We start from the raw sequence: 14,071 nt of genomic DNA, 5'->3' as shown, positions 1-14,071 counted from the left end.
TGAATTCGAAGACAGTGGAAACAGGTATTTTAAACCACCAACTACCTCGTATGGTTAACGCATATTTGAAAGCTCTTTCATTTATTTTCCTCATAGCTGCTATTATGCTCACAAGTCTTAATTATTGCTACTTGACAGAAAAATTCTATTCAGTTTTCTAAAAAAGTCATCAAAGTAACAGTGCTTTTAATAGAACTATAAATAGATTTTTGGGATAATCATGAAATTAGAAACCACCAAAAACAGAAACATTTTATGCTTGTCCATATAGTTAAACACACAAGATCCAACAGTAATCCATATCACTGTTTAAGTAACTTGAGTCAAATAAATAGTGATTTAAAAAGTGTATTAGGACTGCATTGTCTTTGAAAATTACAGCATATCAATCAAAATACATTAATAACATTTAACAAATAATGAAATAGTGGCGGTGATTTCATAGTAAGAATTTTTAGTATCTAACGCTAATAGTATCCATAAAACGGTGAAGTTTTGATAATATGAATATAGACTCATTATTTGTCTTATTCTATTCGTCAGCTTTCCCTAGTCTTCTCTATCGAAAACTTAAATATTTATTGGAAAAGCCAGACGCATCTGATCTGATTGCCCCCCCCCCTTTCTTCTTCTGGAATCTTTCGCTCTTTTTCCTGTATGATGATTTTAAAACATGCTTCAATATTTTTAGTTTAATCAATAATGTTCAGATGATAAAGTTATATTATTTGAGATAATCATAATATCTGCAATAGATTATATTTTGATATACTGTATTTCTTTGATTTGTGATAAGATTCCGAAAGAGGAGATGGACGTGTATCAGAGTTGTTCTCGTCATCATTCACTTGAGTATTCCTACTATCGCATTAGTCTTTATTATTAACACTTCCTAAGTATTATCATAGTGCTGTACGTCTGCTTCTTTCAACTATCAATGATTGTGTTCCCCAGAAAAATGATGACTGAAGTCATAGATATATCTCATCTTGAAAATGTTTAAGAATGTCATCATTTCTGGTGGATTCAATCAAATCTCATTACCCAAAGATCTAATTGAAATGATTTACCAATAGAATGAATCATTTTATTTCATTTGTAAAACCCATGAAAGGGAATTCTGTCGTCTTTATTGTAAGTGGTCCCACAACACACACATTCAGTATTTATATGATTGGCCTTGTCTGCAAAATTTCCATCTTTTTGGTATGTCTGCCTCTTCCTTCTTCTAATCATATGCAGCCTAAGGATAAAACGTTTATGAAAGCCTACAAAATGTACTACGTTCAATAGACAGAAAATTTACTGGTTATATATCCTTTCCTGAACTAGCAGTTTATCAAACGAATAGGAAAGACCTAAGTCAGAAAAATTAATAATAAGAATCCCCATAGAAGATCGTAAAGCAATTGAAATCCTACCTCTAACATTTTCATAGATGCAATTACTTTCCTTGCGAAGAAAGAAATATCTGAATCATGAATAATATTAACAAGCAATTCTAAAATGAGAATTCTCCTCAACAAAAATCTCACAATGTAACACCTATTTTAATTCTAAAAGATATTCGTTTAATATCCACCCTCATACTTCCTTCCAAACTAACATTAGAGCTGAATATGCTGTTCTTGTCAGTGGCTGTTCTATTAAAATCACTCTCATAGAGTCTTTGTAAAAGAAAAAAATAGAAAAAGCTCTATCATCTGCAAAATAGTCAACTGCTGGTAAAACATAAAATAAAGCCTTGAAAGTATATGCTCAGAAGGGAAAAAAAAAAAAAAAAAAAATAGAAATCAGAAAAAGGGAAGAAGTTTTTCTTCAGAGGATGATGAAGTACCTCCACATGTATAAACTGATGACAACGCTCATCGTTACAGCAAACATAATGACGTCCATACTCAATTTGTGAAAGACTTTACACAAAACTTTACATGGAGAAGCCTTTAGTGGAAAACTTTTCCCAATAGTAATTTTAATAAATGTAACAAATTATTTGAAGAAAAATGCGATAAGAAGAAGGCAAAAGAAACAAAAAGTTCAACTGTGCAGAATATTCCGAAGGTTTTATTGGGATGTTGCCTTTACGAAAAGTGTTAAAACTGTCCATTCACTATACTCCTGAGAAAAAAGTTGTCTTGTAATATGATTAATTCGAATGTGTCTTATATTCCATTCAATAAAAAATTATTATTATTAACTAAATTAAACTGCATTTCAAACCCTTTTGGAAGTAAACGATATGAAAAACAGAAAATGGGGAATATTCGGAATATATTTTTTAAAAAGAAAAACTTAATTGTTACTGAAACTAACTTTAATTAAGAGTAGTTTTGGATAACAGGCGCCTAGATATTGGATTAGGACTATTTTTAGAAAAATGACAAGCATATTACTGCTCTAATTTAAACAAAGACTTTAGTGGGAGAAAATTGAGATCGCTGCATGCCCTTATATATATTATGTTGTTTAAGTCAATAAGTGTACTACTGAAAGAGTTACAAAGTCTCAATTCTTTAACAGTCTCCGAATGCCAATAATCATATTTAGCAAAGTATTCTTGGCACATCAACATTTTATACAAGAAAAGATCCATTCTTTTGTGACCATGTTAGGGAGCTCCGAATTTCCTCATTTTTGACCCAACAGCAGCAATCATGAGGAATCGGAATTCGTTAATTGCCAAATTTTCCACCAAGAAGTCACTGAAAATGGAATTTTCTTTGCTTAAAATATTAGCTTGTCAAAATTATTCTATTAATTAAATTTAGCCATCGTACTTTTTTCAGTCCTACATTTATTGGCTGAAACAGCATAAAATATATTTCTTTACTTTATTTTATTTAGAACATTCTTTTTGTCAAAATTATATGCCTATTTTAACAATTTAGAAATTAGGTTTTAAGGCACAAGTAGTGTAGACATCCTGTATACATGTTTGTATATTTGGGTTCTTGAAGATAATTTTTTTAATCATAAATATGTTGGAAGAGAAATGTGTTTCAGAAGCCTCGATTAGCAACACTAAGAAAAAAGTATGAGCTTCCCCTACAACTATCTCGATAAGAGACGACGGTACCACAAAAAAAATGTGTAAATGACTGCTTGCTCTGTAATGATTAATTGAAAAACTGGCATTCACTTGAGGCATTATCGGTTTAAAAAAAAATCGGAATTTCCCATAGATAAACATTTTTTTCAATCGCAATAGTTCTTAATAAAATCCAACGACCCAGATGATGGATGTGTCATTATCGTGAGAGAAAATTATTGAAAATGTCACCTCAGTGTTCAACAGCAAAGGACAAAAGCCTCTGTGCACAGATTCGCACATTAGCCCAATTAATCCTCTGTTTCTCCCTTTCTCTCACTCTCTTTTTTTTAATTTTATTTCGAAGTGTACGGCGTCTAGTCCCCCCTCCCCAAGTGAAACGTCATGTATCCGGTTCCAGCGGCCATGTGGCTGCCATGTGGAGTGCTTCTCTTTTTCTACTGTCTGCAGATCAGCTTGTGGAAAGGGGAAAAAAAAGATTTTAACCATTTTTTTATCTTTTATCTAGATTTCAAGTTAACATCAAAATAAAGCCGCATTGTAAACATTTCCAGTACTTCTTGATAACTAAAGAAATCAATTAACTGATTTTGTTATTTAAATCGAATGCAGGGAAAAGGTGAGTGCAGCTTTAAATTAATTTAGATTTTATGCTTTATCAATTAAATTAGCCTTACTTTTCATATTTCCAGAATTTCTTAATTAAGTTAAAAGTAGAGTGTTTTGCATGATCTTGTGTCTCCATCTGATAAAAGGTGATAAACAAGGCTTATGATGATGTTGTAGAAGCACTTATATCAACTTACATAGCAAAATTAAATCTTTAAAACCATTTTTATAATCATGCATGGTTAGATGCTTTTAAGTTGTGGATGGAATACCTTGAGAAATGAACAAAATATTTGTTTCCAAAAGATTATCTCAGAAAAAAAATCACTCCGATAAGCTATTAATAATCACTTTTTTCTTTGATCAAAAATTTGAGAACAGACAATTTCTATAATGATATAACTATCTTTCAAAAATAAATTTCTTGTTTAGTTTTGGAATGTTTGTCACCATTTTATTGAAACATTCTTTATTTTTAAAGTTAACAGCATTTATTCAATTGGTATAAATTTTTACAATATTTCATCTTCATACAAACCAATTTTTCAGAATGTTGCCCTCTTATTTCTTATATTTGAAATTCTTTAAACGAAAAGCTTTGCATCCAGTATTAAATAAATAGTCTGTCTTCTAAAATAAGTAAAAAATAATTTCGGTAGGCATATAGAAACAGTTGTTTCGACGGCTAAAAAGTTGTGTGGGAGTCGGTTTTTCAAATTGATTCGGTTGTTTCGTTGTGATGATTGAACATGCAGGCGATACATTATCGTAGAAATTTTTTTAACGGCATTCAATTGCATACTATGTGTTTATGTTATTCCAAGAAAATAACTGATGCATTCCATGAAATGGAGAATTCAATTTAATAAAAAATTCCAAATTAATTCGAATCCACCTAAGTATCTACAAAAAATGAATTGATATAAAAATTCATGACAGAACAATGAAATGTTCTTCAGTGATAAATCACTTTCGGTTAGATAATGAGTCTTTTTAGATTAGATAATTTTTCGTTTATTAATCGCTTAAGGGCCAAGTTATATTTAATTGTCTTATGTACATAGAACGAATTAACTTGGGTTATGTTCTTCAATGGTTAAAACACATTTCAGATCAAAAATAACACTTTTAATGAAGGAAGGAAATTCTTCGCGTAATTTTTCCATAGGATATGAAATCTGCTTGTTCTTAAAAATCCTGCAGCGTGTCCTGTAGATTAAATGAAGTCGTCACAACTATTTTAGTCGATTGTATGCGAGTCTTAATACTAAGTCGCGTGTTCTTAAAGCAGCCGACCAGTAGTTGTTCAACAAAAGGCGATTGTTGAGGTCTCTTGACTTTTTTTTTTTTTTTTTTTTTTTTTTGAACGTATGCACTCTCAACTTCGATCTCTTATCAGACAACTAAATTGTCGAAAGATTAAAAAAAAAGAAAAAAAAAAATGAGAGTATACACTTGATCTCGCTTGAGAATGCATTTGACAAATACATTCAAAAGGAAAATAAGGATTCGAAAAGGTTGTCTTGAGCCTTAACTCTTTAACATCCAAGCACTTTTCAAGTGGCACTCCCTTTACCGTCCAGACTTTCTCAGCTTGTCTCTGAAAGACATGGACTCTTCCTAGCTGAGGGGCAGTTACCCCCCCGCACTCTGAAGTAATAAAACTGTCGACGCTCTACCTTGAATAATTGCCTTGCGGTTTTCGACAACGAGATTCATTTTCCATCGGTTTAAGAGTTTTATTCTAATGTATTTATATTTTTTAGTGTGAAGTGTTTCGCTCATCATCTTTATGGGGTATTTTTTTTTTTACAAAAATTTTGAAATTTATTCTATAATTTAGAAAATAGTTTTTTTTTTTTTTTCGTAAGTTTCATGTTAGGCTTCCAAACCATTTAAATAAAAACTGGCTCTACTAGCAATTTCAAAAACATCTTTATGTTTCATTTAATTCTCAATAGGCTTTAATATTTTTTTGTTGTCAAAATTAAATAATATGTCATATATTACCATGTAAAAAATTTTTACATAGTAATGTAAAACATACATTATACATATATCAATGCAATTACTACATTTTTTTTACATAGTATAGATGTCAATGCTTTTCAGTGATAAACAAGATAATGTTTTAAATCTTCATTTAATACCGAAATAAAAACAATCGTCGAATAAAAAAAAAAATGTTATTGCTCTTTTTGAAAGATGTTTCGAAAATAATATGTTCTTCCAACACTCAACTAAGATTTTTTTTTATTGTCTTTAGCATTTTTTTTTTTTTTAGTATAAACGATCATCTTTATTGAATTTTTAAATATAAAATATTATTTTGCATTTTCGATAGTGATACTAAGAGAAAAGTTTTAGAACTTTAATTAAATTTTTAAAGAAGTTTTCACATTTTTTTTTTCCAAAACCTTACGCATTCTTACTTTTACATTAAATAATCGAAAAAGAATGTAGGGTAAATATAAATATCTTTAATTCCAAAATAATCTTTATTTTGCCACTCATTTTTACTAATCTTTTAAAATATAACTATTAACATTTTTTTCTAACCAAGGGAATATATTACGTCAAATGTTATATATCTCATTTATCGAATTGTTTCGATAGATGAGATAACATATTTTTAAAACTTCATTTAATACTGAAATGCAAAAATTTATGAAATAAAATTAGGGGGAAAAATTACTCAGTGAAATATATTTCAAAAATACATTCCTTCAGTTTTCAGCCTGAACATTTTACTAAAACATTACATTCTTCATAAACTAAATATGAAGATTTAACACATTTAAAATTACATTAATCATAAATATTACTTTTTTAGTATGAACTGTCATGTTGAATTTTTCAAGCTGAATTTCTGATTTTAAAATGTTATGTGAAGTTTTCTATAGTATTGTTAAGACAAGATAAATTTTTGAACGAAAGCTTCATATTAAATTTCCACAAATTTACACACGAGGGAATCATTTGCAAATTTTTGATAGTATGTACATTATATAACATTTTTTGACTCCTCATCTCTATCTCTCTCGTTCGTCTGACCCTTGTTAGTTTCATCTCCTGCTTCTTTGCTTAGAATAAACGAGAGATCAGCTAAAGTATCATTTTTTGGCCAACCATCATCTTCGCTGATAGATCACTGTCACTTTCATCAGAATCAAGTAAAATTGCTTTAATTTCTTCTTCAGTGTGTTCACGATTTCTTTTACTCATAATGAAAAAATAACAAGCATTTCAATAGAAAAATTGCTCTGATAATCCAAACACCCGATTCACAGTACATAAAATAAAGAGTAGAAATTCACAACTGAAGAGAAATTTCCAGAATGGCATTCTAAAAAGGAACTCAGTATTTATATAACTTATCTCACTCTTTGAAGAGGGCGATAAAAAATACTCCCAATCTTTTTTTTTTTTTTTTTTTTTTTTGTCTTTTAATTCTATTTTAAAAGCGGTAGTTTGTGCACGGCCTCAGAATTTCCGACAGTCCTTTGATGAAAGAATAAGATGCTTGGAGTGTAAAACGACTTCCTTCCATAGTAACAAGTGTCGCTACCATTTTGTGAGAAAACTGCGATGTGAATAGGCCGCATTGACAATGCAATGGTTTGTCTTTATATCATTACAATAGTCTTACTACTGAAAAGGGCTTCTAATGCTTGTCCGAAAAATAAACAACGTGTCGGTATCCTTATATATCATTCATCGTTACCAGAGAACTTCAGTGGAAAATTTCTTTTATAAATGGCCATAAAATCTTTCCAATTTTGAGCTAACAACACGTGAAAATAGAAACTAAAACCCTTTCAAAATACAAAATATACGCCAACAACCTATTTAGTGAATTCCTCCTCAACCCCTACCGCCCTAAGGCACAGGGGAAACTACTGTGAAAAAGCCGCGATTGTTGAAGATAACGAGGACCTCCTGGAGTGCTCAGTAGAGTAGCGCTTTTAATACCCATCTCCCCTAAAACGGCTAGCAGCCGCCCCAAACCGACCCACGTGGATGTTATAGGGTAAATTCACAAACCGCCCCGCTGGAATCGAGAGGGTTAATAACAGTCGAAATGAAAAATAGACAGGCTTCTTAATTATGCACTCTTTTGCCTGGATAAGATGGGTAACTGTTCTTTTTATATCGAATCATCTGAAAACCTACTTTTGTCTCATACACAATCGTATGCACAAATCGAGTCTTTTGATGTAATCAACAGACAACACTATTTATATTATTCATAAAACTTATAACATAAGCGTATATAACAAATGTGAAAGTTTCAATTTTACTACAAAAACTTTTTCATCGTGTAGCGTTATAAAATTTAATCAATACAGTTTCGAGGTTTCATCTTTATACAAAACATGCTTGCTTTGACCAAGAAAATGAGAATTCATTTTTTTCAAAAATTAATAATCCTAAATGAGATACAATTCCTATAATGGAAGAAAAATAATTTCTATTAAATAGAGAACAAATTACTTGCTCCTTTTTCTTCATTTACAGAAATAAATCATCAAACATCTCCTTAAATTTTTTTAATTTATGATTGCTTGTCGATCTTTCTGTCTGTGAATATATAATATGAACTAAATGAATCAAATTTAACGTGTTCTTTTTACACTAAGATTGACGATTTCATTCAAGTTTTGAATAGAATCTAACTACGGGACGCATATGAACAAGCTAATTCAAAAGCGAACAACCTACATGGATGAATTTCAACATTAGATTTATCTCTAGAAAATATATGATGAATCAAATCAAGCAACTGACCTGTCTATTCGTACACTATAACTAGAAAACTGAACCAGCTACGTAAATGAAATTTTATATGCGATGATAATAATCTATACCAAAAGGAAAAATACTATGCTTCAAACTCATCATATTTTGAAAATATACGAGAAAGAGTAGCAGAGAATACTCACGCTGCTTTTTTAACCATAGTCTGAAGAATAATTATAACTAACGTTTTGTTGAGCTTATAATTTAACATAAACATGACTTTATGTTACATTTAATTACCCTTATAAAGCTTATTTTAATATTTTTTTTTTTACTAATTGAGGTAGATCGTCAAGAATATGTTAATTAAATAGCGAAATATTGCTCACTACCACAAGTTTCGATGAAATGCTTTTCTCTGAGATTAAAAGAGATTTATTACTAGTTTTTTAAGTTTCAAAACATGAATATGAATACTATTCGTGATTTCCCCTATTTGTAATTTAATATTTTTAGCATAAAACAAATACATGTTTGATCCATGTTACAGATTCTTTTGGATTGTCGTTTATGTTTGCTTTTTCGGAGTGAAGTGTGTAAATTGCCCATCAGTAATCTGCCAATACTGTAGTGGATTGACATCTCTGGAGTATTTTCTCCGTTATTGCAAGACCTTGATTAAAATATTAATCATGCTGATTACTAACAACGGAAAAGGTCTAACTGACACTGCAGGAAAAGCATTTTTAAAGTTATAGGGCAGTGTGGGCTGGGCATTAAATCGATCGCGACCGATCGGTGGATAGCTAAGACATTTTGGGGTGACCGCCTTTACTTAGACCTATGACTAAAAGAAACATATTTATGGAACACCGACGAAAAAATTCAAAAATATTTCTTATGAGTTGTTTAAAAACGGATGTACAAATTAAACAAAAAGAAATATTATAAGGAAATAATAAAACTTCACTCTGAAATCGAGAAAATTTTCAAGAATTTACTAGACTAGAACCAATTATTCCATTCATGTATTACCCATTTCACAATGTTGATGTGGAAGAAATAACTGAAAATCTAAATTATAAATTATCTTTGTCTCTTGAGGAAAACAAAGTTTTTCTCCATAAAAATAGCAAAATTTTAAAAGCACATTTTTCAGAAGCAAAGAATAACTTTTGGAATCTAATGGACGAATATAGTGTCATAATTTTAAAAAAGTTGCAAATCATTTAACATCATTCTTAGGGTTCCACCTACCTGCGTGAATCTGCATTTTAAACGATGAATATAATTAAGACATTGTGAATATAATTCGTTCCCGTCTCACAAACGACCGCTTAGAATCCGGTATAAAATTTGCAGTTAGTAATTATAAACCGAGATATTCAAGAATGGCGAACAGTATGCAGACTAAGTCTTCTGCTAACTATAACTACGAGAATTGACTTCAGATGAAAATTATTTGTTTTCTAATTTATTTTGAATTGTTTGATTTTAAATGCATCATTTGATATTTGTGGCTATTATTATTATGCTTGTAGTTATGTAGATAAGTACATGTTCGAGTTTTTTTTGACTAAATTATAATAAATATTGTAGACCGTTTTTTTAGCTCACCATACCTACGCCACTGGGTGGATCGCAACACCTTGAAAAAATTATAAGTAGCCCGCACCTTGAAAAAGCCTGCCCACCCTGTTATACGGAATTTCCTGCATACAAACACATTAATTTCTTATTGTCATTTGACTTCACATTTCCTAGGAAATTCACTGACAAACGCGAAAGCATTCCAAGCTGTTGGAGTACATAATCACAATTTGCATCCTTACAGAGCTTATGAAGCTGTGTGCAAGAAAAACTACTCTCAATCACCAATAGGGTATTATCAGGGTATTCAGTTTTTCTTGAGACAGAGGTATAACATTATATTTATCACTAAATGCAGAAGACACGAAACTGGCTTATGATTTGGAATTACTGCCCTCGATTTTCGTAATACCTCTACGATGAGATTGAACCAAGATGACAGAAATAACAATCACTTACATGATCACTTAGTTTCCTTCAATTCAGAAGAATGACAAAAGGCAAAGTCATTTTCTTTTTGTCTCAGATTCTTTGAACAAAAGTTGCAGCATCTAGTATAAGAGACCCAATTTTACATCCGAAATAAAAGCTATATGCTTTTCTCATTAAATGATTGATGAGCTTCAAATGTCATTTCGGAATATATGTAGCAGAATTAAATCGCATAAGGAGCATCACATCTGTAAAATATACAACGCAAAATGCAATTCACGACAATAACTTTTCCCTTACTCAAAATGCCGCTTTCGATTAATTTCTATTTTCAGAGTCAAGTTGAGAAACTTCGCCGACGGCAAGACCGATATCGTTTTTTTGCAAGTTAAAGACTTTTCTCAATTACAGATATAAAGCTTGTTAGAAAATTAATATCTGTAAATAATGTTTGTAATCTTTACATGTTTTTTTAGTTATTTCATATATATGTAATATACATTTCACATATATTTTAACGTATTTTTTGTAAATAAGCTGTTTAATAGTGTATAAATTATTACAATTCATAAGTTATATTATACTAACTAAGATATACTCGTTCATTTTTTACTTATATTTCAAAGAAACTAGGGAATCCATTTCTCCTTAACAAGAACTAACAGTCAATTTTTCTTTTCAGCAACTTAATCCGGTAAGATATAACTATTTTCCTATTTGAGAAAAACTATTTTTAACTACTGCAAAGCTTCTCCTTCAAATATCATTGTACAAAATAATTTGGGGTAACATTTTAAGTATTCAATATTAGAATTAAAATACATTTCAGTGGAAGCACTCATTGAAAAAAATGTCAAATTATAATATGATTCCAAGCTTTTATTTTTTTTCAATTAATGCATTATTTATTTGCCTTATTTTCTCAGAAAAATGCAAATTTGTATTAACAAAAAATTACCCTCTTCCCCCCAAAATGAAAACATTTTGAGCCCACGAATGGAAAACGTTTTAGAAATCAAAATGACCTGGATCAGTAAATATTCGTTTCTTTGTCTATTGTTTGTCAAATCACATTCGGAGACATTTAATGTCAATTTTTTTTTTGTAAAATTAATATTAATTGTAGAGCATTTCGTACTTTCGCACAATTTAATGTAGGTTAAAAGCAAAATTCAAACAATTTGGCACACTTTTTTCTCTGGGTTAATCACTGTCTTTTCCTTAAACCGAATGCTTCACGGCTGCGAAAAAATTTATATCAAAATAGAGAATTACAATACTTTTGGATAGTCTCTTTCAAAGAGAAGGTTTTATAAATCTCTTTCAAAGGAAAAATACAAATCTGCCTCTAAAGATAAAAGCAAATATCCGGTCAAGATATCAATCTACAAAAAGAAAAAAACTTCTCTGGAATTCTTTGAAAGGAGATAATTTTTCCTAAAGCTCGTAGTTTCTAAAATCAAAGTAATTGGGGCATCGAAATCAAATTAATTGAATTTTGAATTCTTTTATCTTCTATCCAATAAAATAACGTCTTCTGATGCTACCGATTCCACAAGGTGTTTCTGGATTATTCATTTTTAAATCGAATTATAGCGTCTGCGAGTGATTTCATTTTAGCTTATAATTTTAAAATTCGATAATAATAATTCGATAAAAAGGAACAACATTTAAATGATTAAGAATAAAATAATATTAAGATTCATTTAAGATTTAAAAAAATATCCTCAGTTTTTAAATTATCAAATTATATTTGAAATAAACGAAAGTAAAGATTCTTGAAGTAATTAAATGCATAATTATTCAAATACGAATGCGAAATCTCCAATTAGTTCTTGAGAGGCTTCGAATTACAACCAACGATTAAGTCGAAATGCCTTAATTCTTTATATAACATCAGTACTTAAAAATACTTTTTAAACCATGCAGAAATCTTTGTGATATGATTATTTTTCCAATTAGTATTCGGAAGAAGACAAAGGACACAGCTTCGATAGCAAGCAGTAAATATCACCTACAGGCAGAAATTAAAAATATTTAATTATCAATTAATTTAATTATTTTAATTAATTTTAAAATGTTCTTTTTCTTGAAGTTATTTGGAATTGACTTATTTAGTGAATACTAAGTATTAGTACTTAACCAACAACTACGGGCATAACCCGCAGTACGATAATCGGGCTAAAACATAAATAAAATTTGCCGAACCGTGGAGTGGCTGGAAGTCCTTTGTTTAAGTTTTCGGTCCAAACTTTTGGAACGTAAATCGTAGGTTAAGGGGTTATTGTTTAATCGGTAATTACGTACTGCCAAGTTGGATTAAATTCTCTGGCCATTAACAAATTGTACCTTCGAAAAGGGTGAAATAGTAAAATAAAGGTATCTGCTCATCACCCCCCCCCCACACACACACACCACCACCCGAATATATTGTAGAAAAGTGAATCGTTCGTGTTTTATTTTTCCTTTCCGCATCCCCCTAAAAAATTTAATTGAACAAAGTAGCATTTGAAAGTTTCATTGGATACGATATTAAATGAGATAGTAGAAATAGCTTTCCAATAATTTAATATTAATCAGCATTTATACCAACTCATTAAAGAATTGCAGGATTTGTAAAATGAACTTTCGCATCGCTTTCTGATGCCGTTTGGCACATTTAAATATTTAAAGTAAACATAAAATTAAAGTATTTTAAATTGTCGTGCTATTGAAATCATTGATTAAATTTCATTTAACAGTACATTTTTACTCAGTTAAAATTGTTGTAAAATTGAGCGATGAAAATTTTTTTTTTTTAAATTCTAAACATTGAAGATTTTCCTGTTCAAAATTAATTACATACACCATCTTTAATATAAGTTCTTAATCTTAACGTACATTATATTACCTTTAAACTTATCGAATGAATAAATCGCCAGAAATGAATCCATAAACTATGTAATAACATCTTTAAGATTATCTTAAAGTTGCTTGTAAAAGATTTTGCTTTTTTTTTATTTTATGTGAACTTCACTTTCCCAAATGTTCTCATTAAAGAACAGCAAGTATTTTCTTTCTTCAGTTATCAGATATAGTCCAGTTCAACCCCATCTTGTATAAACAGCTCCATAACAAGCAGCGATATAGTTTGAATAGGTTTCTAAAATAATTGAACTAATACTTCTTCAATCGACATTTGATCAGGTATGATGTAAAACAGGGAGAATTGTTTCTACAACTTATGAATGCTGTACTATTTTTCTGTAAAATCCAAACTCTCCTCACTTTTCCCCGATAAGTCATGCTCGGAAGATGGGTATCAGCTGCTGCACAGTAGCCAAATTTAGCAAAATATAAAATATTTGAATACAAATATAAAATCCAAAAGACACATTGGTTAAATATGATTTCGAGAATTAATAAAAAAAGAAAATTGAATTTCAACTAACAATAAAATATAAACAAGACTAGAAATAATGGAAAGTAAGCTGTTCTTCTGCACACAAATAAATAGGGTTCAAGTAATATGGATTCAAAATAAAAAAAAACATACACTCAATAAAGATGGAAGGTAAAAATATGAATAATAACCATTTGCATGTATTTGCCTGCAAACTAGGAAGTTTGAAAAAATAATATATATATATATATACACCCTAAAACCATTTT

The 14,071-nt window shown here is 30.0% G+C and overlaps 1 protein-coding gene across 2 annotated transcripts in view; it reads right to left on the bottom strand.

Annotated features, from left to right (window-relative positions):
• LOC129960181 (cadherin EGF LAG seven-pass G-type receptor 1-like) overlaps window positions 1-14,071 on the bottom strand; it is a 152,116-nt gene that overhangs the window by 79,465 nt on the left and 58,580 nt on the right. The gene's annotated exons all lie outside the window — the stretch shown is intronic.

This window comes from Argiope bruennichi, chromosome X2 (genome assembly GCF_947563725.1).
Source record: "Argiope bruennichi chromosome X2, qqArgBrue1.1, whole genome shotgun sequence".
Taxonomy (NCBI): domain Eukaryota; kingdom Metazoa; phylum Arthropoda; class Arachnida; order Araneae; family Araneidae; genus Argiope; species Argiope bruennichi.
This window is presented reverse-complemented; position numbering and strand designations above follow the sequence as displayed.